This window comes from Canis lupus, chromosome 16 (genome assembly GCF_011100685.1).
Source record: "Canis lupus familiaris isolate Mischka breed German Shepherd chromosome 16, alternate assembly UU_Cfam_GSD_1.0, whole genome shotgun sequence".
NCBI classification, from domain to species: domain Eukaryota; kingdom Metazoa; phylum Chordata; class Mammalia; order Carnivora; family Canidae; genus Canis; species Canis lupus.
This window is the reverse complement of record NC_049237.1, coordinates 36,019,238-36,026,538: the sequence shown is the minus strand read 5'-3', so window position 1 is coordinate 36,026,538 and position 7,301 is coordinate 36,019,238. Positions and strand designations below refer to the sequence as shown.

At 45.8% G+C, this 7,301-nt stretch overlaps 1 long non-coding RNA gene across 1 annotated transcript; it reads left to right on the top strand.

The window, feature by feature from the left end:
• The first annotated feature begins 1,516 nt into the window (after nucleotides 1-1,516).
• On the top strand, nucleotides 1,517-7,008 carry LOC102155995. The gene is made up of 3 exons (XR_005371099.1): nucleotides 1,517-1,831; nucleotides 5,653-5,954; nucleotides 6,122-7,008. It is a non-coding gene; the product is annotated as an uncharacterized LOC102155995 (long non-coding RNA).
• Nucleotides 7,009-7,301: the final 293 nt, after the last annotated feature.

Below are 7,301 nucleotides of genomic sequence, written 5' to 3'. Positions count from 1 at the left end.
ATTCTTGGTTACTCTTTGGATCCTCGTTTTACTCAATATAATACAATTTCTTCCATTCCCGTGTGCTTTAGGCTTCTATTTCCATCTGTTTATGGAGAAAAAAAAATATCTCTCTCGGGCCTATGAGTTTGTTAAATTTAGTCCGTCCAGAGATAAATCACATTACCCTCCTCTGACTCGTCCTTCCCTTGCTGTCCGAAGTAAAGACTTAGAACAGCCTCTACGTAGCTGCACAAGCTCAGATCCCCCAGTCCTCACAGTGTCTTCCTTCTTCCCCATTCCACCAATCTAATCTGATCTAACTTAAATGTTCTCAAATCTGAATCAGTAATCCCTCTTGCCTGAATCTCTTTCTCTTCCTTCTGTCTTTGCCAGCTCTTATCTCCTCTTTCCTGGACGGCTGACTAATCTCTCTTTGGCAGTCTTCTTGTGAGAACTTCCCATCCTCTAAATCCAACCTCTGTGCAGCAGCAAGAAAGGTAGTCAGCGGTGAGGACTCCTGTACCCCCACCCCACAGCGGAGGGCTGGTACCAGGTCTGTAGCAGCAGATCAGGGGCAGCCACCACCGTTCATGCCTTCAAGAGGAGGAGTGTAGGTCATTTTGGATCTGAACAAAATGACTCTTACTACTCCTTCTTCACGTACTCTCCAGAAATGTTCCAGGCTTCTAACAAAGGGCCCATGGCCATGTTCCTTCAGCTTTGTTCTCTTGGCTCTGGAAATTGCTGCAGGCTCTCATTCTCACCTGGTTTCTCCACTTTATATCCTTTGCTTCATCCCAAGGTCTTCCTTTTCTCACATCCTCTGAGTAGTGGCCCATTTGGACTCTCTGGTGGTTGCTTCTTGGATCACCCTTAGTTTCGTGGTCTACTGGCCATAGGCAAGCCCCATACAGCCCAGGTGACTGGGCCACTGTAAACCAGCCCAAGTCGAGCACCATGACCTTCCACTGGTCAAGCAAGGGGTCGGGATGGGACTCCCACTGATGATGCTAAAGACTTTGAGGTTTCAGAAATAAAGCTCACTGGCAACCTCTTAGAGTCCACAACAAATATTTTTAGTATGTTCATTCATTGATTCATTTAACAAACATTTATATAAAGAGACTACTGAGTACCTGATACATTTCATAGTATTGGCAGTATAGGACTGAGGGTGTCAGACTAGGTCTCTGTCCGTGGAATCTCTGTTCTAGTGTTGGAGGGACAGAGACATATTTAACATCAATAATTGTCAATGGTTTTAAAAGTCTGAAGACAATGGAGATGTACAAAGTATAAGTGATCTGAGGGAGAAGGGTTATTTTAGACAAGATACTGAAAGAATTAACTTCTGAGAAATGACACTTAATACAAATATCTAAATAGGAAGCTAATGAACCAATTTTAGTGGGCTGAGCATACTAGGTCAAGAAGTCAGCAAAAGTGAAAAACCCTAAAGTAGGATGAACTCAGATGAGTCTGAGGAACAAAAGGAGAACAGTGTGGCTGGGTTGGTGAGTAAACAAGGGAGCGAGAGAAGATGAGATCAAACAGGAAGACACAGACCAGATCACATAAGGCCTCAGTAAGTTTGCGTAAGATATTTGCATTCCCCCCCCCCACCCCCCAAGAGCAAAGGGAAGCCATGCTCTGCTCACCCAGAAACAGAGCAATGCTTAGAGGCCATGGTGACTGAGCATCTAGGTTCCCACTCTGGCCCTGAGGAAGTGAGTCACTGCTGAGTTTCCTGTGTGTCCACAGCCTGAGGATGATATCTGGGTAGGACACCTGACTTTCAAGGGCTAGTAAGAAGTTCAAAGAAGAAGGGGGCCAAATGCATCCAAGAAGGGTAAGTACAGACTTACTGTTCTTTCTTAAGTGCTACTAGAGGCAGGGGTTTGGGAAGGTAGATAGAGAGTCCCAGCGTTCAAAGAGGCTGATGATGTGAGCTCTAAGACAGTGTTGTTACAGCCTCAAGGCAGGAGCAGGTTATGGGTTGCAACAATGGGGCCACGTTAGGGAGCAAAAACACTCACACTCAAGCCTAGCCAGCCTTGGACATACCGTACTATTCATTCTCATCTCTGCTTTCCTGCACAGTGGCTGCCCTGGATCAACACGCACAGCTCTGTAAAAATGCACACAAAAATGGCACCCTGCTCCTCATGGAGGGTGGACCCCAGAAGTGCCCAATATATGAATAGTATAAATCCCAACTCCAAGTAAAATGGACCCCTTGACCTGTTTTAATGGTCTAATAAGCAGATCTCCCTTGAGAAGGGCCTCTTGACGTGGAGAAAGGGGATCCCTCTTGCACTGTTGGTGGGAATGTGAACTGGTGTAGTCACTCTGGAAAACTGCGTGGAGTTTAAAACTTTGAGTTATTTTTCATTCAAAGAGTTAAAAATAAAGCTAACCTACAACCCAGCAATTGCACTGCTGGGGACTTACCCCAAAGATACAGATGCAGTGAAATGCCGGGACACCTGCACCCCGATGTTTTTAGCAGCAATGTCCACAATAGCCAAACTGTGGAAGGAGCCTCGGTGTCCATCGACAGATGAATGGATAAAGAAGCTGTGGTCTCTGTATACAATGGAATATTCCTCAGCCATTAAAAACAACAAATACCTACCATTTGCTTCAGCGTGGATGGAACTGGAGGGTATTATGCTGACTGACATTATATGGCTTCGTTCATTCGGGGAATTAAAAAATAGTGAAAAGGATTAAAGAGAAAAGGAGAGAAAATGAGTGGGAAATATCAGAGAGGGAGACAGAACATGAGAGAGTCCTAACTCTGGGAAATGAACAAGGGGGGGTGGAAGGGGAAGTGAGAGGGGGGACGGGGTGACTGGGTGATGGGCACTGAGGGGGGCACTTGGAGGGATGAGCACTGGGTGTTATGCTTATGTTGGCAAATCGAACTCCAATAAAAAATATACCAAAAAAAAAAAAAATAGAAAGGCCTCTTCCTTTCATGGTTGTTCTTTTCCTTGCATGGTAGTTTTACCTTTGCTAATATGCAAAGGTTAAAAAAAAAAAAAAAAGAAAGAAAGAAAAAGAAAAAAAGCAACCCTATGAAATAGAAGGTACTTTGAAAGTGCTAAGACTGCTCGGTTCTCTGACCAGCCTTGGCCAACAGTGAGGCTTTAGAATAAAATTAGGAACTGTATGAAGGATGAATGGGTCCAGTCTGTCTCCTGCAGAGCTCTGTAGTGTGGATGGGGCCAGAGTCGTCACTTGGTTCCTAAGCTTTAATAGAGCGTCTTTCATTCAAAGATCCCGGGACACTTCACAGCTGCTAAAATGATCCTAAGCAAATATTTGTAGCTACACGGTACAGGTGGGAATATGGGGGCCCTGAGAAGAAAAAGGACTGACCAAAGACCCCAAGAGTCAACTGTGGCCTTAGGACCAGCATCCAGGACTTGAGCCAATTCAGAGCTCTGTCTTTTGGATCAGGCCTGGAACAGACCGCCAGGGCTTCGTGATGGAGATGAGTTATAATCAAACGAATTTGGGGGGGTCCAAATAACAACCAGTTGTGAGCCAGCTGCTCCCTAATCCAATGCCACTCCGGCATGTGTCCATGGTGACTCGGTGACCTGCAGCCCAAAGCTTTAATAATTCAAGCTCTCTAATTAGATTGACAGTGTCTGTTAGTGAGCATATGCAGCGAAGTGTATTCTGTGTTCCTGACAAATTCTCTTTACAGCTTCAATTAAACCCATTTCCTGGATACTGGCACCAAAAAGACCAACACACAAAACAACCACATGGCCTTATTGCCAAGATAAGGGTGAACACAGTACAGTTCACCTGTGTAAGCTACAGGCTGGAATCTGAGTCGGGAGGCCACAGTAAAGACTCAAGAGTTCTAGGGTCTGAATGTTTGTGTCTCCCCCAAAATTCATATGCTGAAATCCTAACCCCCAAAGCCAACGGTGGGGGTATGAGGAGGTGGGGCCTTCGGGGTGATTAGGCCATGAGGGTGGAGCTTTCATGAATGGGATTAGTGTTCTTACAAAAGACACCCGGGAGAGCTCCTCAGCCCCTTCTGTCATGTGAGGCTACAACGGGAAGTCTGCGGTCTGGAACAGGGCCCTCACCCCATCATGTTGGCACCCTGATCTTGGAATTACAGCTTCTAGAACTGTAAGCCATAAATTTCTGTCCTTTATAAGCCACCCAGTCTGTAATTTTTTGTTACAGCAGCCCACATGGACTAAGATGAAGAATATACTTTGATACGGTCCACCAGGGTGGACACTGCCCCATTCTTGCCACTGTTGACTTTGAAATACACAAAACTTGAACATGCAGAGTTGAGTCGTGACTTAGGGTACTCAGACCTCCTTCACTCAATTGGCCACACTGGAGCTGAATAGCTGCATGACAGACAAAGAAGGAAGGATCTGGGAGCAAACTAGGAAAGACTGAAAATAAGAAGAGCTTCAAGACTCATGATGGGTTACTATTAATAGTACTTCTCCAACCATTTGGTGCACAGAGATCGGTTTGTCCTGGGGCTTCTCTCAAGGATCCTAAATAACAAGATCTCAGTGGAGCTTCATAACCCGTAGGAAACATCCAGCATGGCTTTGGGAGGTCAAGGGCCATTTTGGTATGACAGGGAGGTGGTTACGAATTTGAATTTGGACTTCTTTTACTAGCTGTGGGATCTCAGCCAAGTCACTATATCTCTTTGTGCCCAGAAGGCACAAATAGTGTGTATTGGACAGGGTTGTGAAGCAAGAAGTTGATAGAGTGGAGCACTTAGAATAGAGCTTGGTCTACAGTAGGAACTCAGTAAATGTCTCACATTATTCTTACTGCTACATAGCAAACTCAAAGTACCCCAGAGCTTATTAGATTTCTAATTCCCCTTCCATGCAGATCCAATTCACTCTTGGGTCCAATTTGACTTTAGAGTTACATATAAGACTTATTTTCCAGGGCGCCTGGGTAGCTCAATCGTTTAAGTGTCCAACTCTTGATTTCGGCTCATGAACTCAAGGTTGTGAGATCAAGCTCTGCCCACACCGGGGAGTCTGCTTGAGATTCTTCCCTTCACCTTCTGCTTCTCCCTCTACCCCTTCCCTGACTCGTGTTCTCTCTTTCTCTAAAATAAATAAATAAAATCTTAAAAAAAAAAAAAGACTTATTTTCCAAATGTAGGGGCTTTGACCAAAAGACCACCTTTGTTGGCAGATGAGAAAGGAAGCCAGGCTGTGCCGAGGAGGGCCCTCGTCACTGACACTTTGCTCAGCATCAGCCAAGGCTGACCCTCAGTAAAATTGAGAGACAGGCCAAATTTGCTTACGTGGAGCAGCCCCCTTCTAGCACCTCATCATGCTGGGCCCACCCAGGATCCACGACCCCAGAAGCCCCAAGGGCAGGGATGTCGGTGGCAGCCACCCACCAGCAATCAATCAGCAGGCAAACAGTGAGTTGGGGAGCAAGGGCCAGCTCAGTTGGGGTTACCCATCGCTTGGGGCTGGTGAGAGGAATGAAGGGAGAGAATTAGAGCAGAAGGGGGTGGACCTCAGTGCTAGGATTTGTCTGAGCAGGTCTTGGGCAACCAAAAGGCATGTGTGTACTGTACAAAGGGCCACCCAAATGTGCAGGGGTGTTATTATATAATTGTTACCACTTTTCATTCAAAAGCACCTACATAACAGGCGATAGAATGAAGGAAGCCAAAGAGACCTGGATCTGCAACACTTCTACACCCGACACAAGTCCCGTCGCCTTTCAGAGCTTCGCTTGCCTCTCTGTGAAGTCCCAAAGAACAAGGGCTTTGATGGACTGAGAGTGACAATGTAAAATGCCTGGCCCATAGCAGACAGAGTCAACCAAGGTGACTTTTCCCTTCTCTCTGGTGAAGACACAGGGTACTTTTTTTCACATGGAAATGGAACTTCATAAAACTAGAAAACAAGACTATGGCCCCAGGGAAGGTTTTAGTGGTGAGTTATTTTCCTAGCATCTTTTTTTCTCCTCAAAGATCATGCAGAGAGGGAATATCTGTTTCAGTGTGCTTCAGACTTCAGCAGCAGTTGCTCGCAAAGAGTGGGGTTTGGGAATGTTTTCAATATGCACAGCTCTTTTGTTGACCTGGGTCCTGTCTCTACAGACTCTGCCCAGAGGGAGCCTCCAGGTGTGTGCTGAAAGGGCAGAAGAAGCTTGCCAAGGAGGCTGAGGGCTCCTGGAGACTCAGCGCCAGGCTTTGTGTGTTGGCTGGAACGCTTCCCGTGGCGATCAGTGACTGCAGATGACAGCCCCCACAGGCCAGGGAATGCACAGGGGTGTCCAGGTACCGTGGGGGCGTCCCACTCAAGTCCACTTGACGTGGCCAGCACTCCTCATGGCTTTTCTCAGCCCCCTTCCCTTGGGCTGCTTCCAAGCCTTCAGTTGGGCTGGTCTAGGAGCTGAGAAGATCTGTTTGCGAAATCTCCAACACCTGGAGGCCCAGGCCAGGCATTTGTCTGACATGGGGATGGGAATCTGTGGAGGTGGCATGGGTTTATCATTCCATGATCAATTTGATTGGCACGTCTCCTTGCCCTGACCTTATTCCCTCCTGCTTCCGTTGTACTAACACCACCACCTCATGGACAGACCGACTCACTACAGGTGGCATTAGTTTCGGTTTTTTTTTTTTTGTTTTTTTTTTCTCAGCACTCTTTGAGAAAAAAACTCTCCTGACATCGGCGTCCCTTTCTAGTCCTGTGGAGATGCCAGAAAGGAAGAATAGCCCAAGAAAAATATCCTTAAGGAGTGAGAGCAGGTTAGACCCATAGACCCAGAGATTATGTCTGCATATAAATATACATATATATATAGGCTTATTTTTATGTATGAAATATGTATGAGATATGAGATATATGTATATACATACATATGAGATTAGGGTTGTGTGTGTGTATGAGCTCCAGCTAATCTGTATTCAACACATCTATTTTTATGTAAAATAAGTAAAATACCTATGTAAGGATTTAAATAAATAAATATTGATCAGAATATAATAAATATTGCATATTTATTCCTGGGCCATCTCTAGGTCAGCCTGGAGATGATCCTTTCTGTCTTTCACATACTCTTCAGGCTTCATACTTTATGATTTCTGCTCTGCCCCAACATGTATTCTAATTGATATCACTGGGAGAAAGATCACTCATCCTCTGGGCCTCAGGATGTGTATCAGTGAGAAAGGCTAGTGGTGGGTGTTAGTAACAGACCTAGAACACCTAGCCCAGGTATGGCCCGGGCAGCCACTTGATGAATGGTGTGGGTGGACGTGGGGCTGGTGGAGA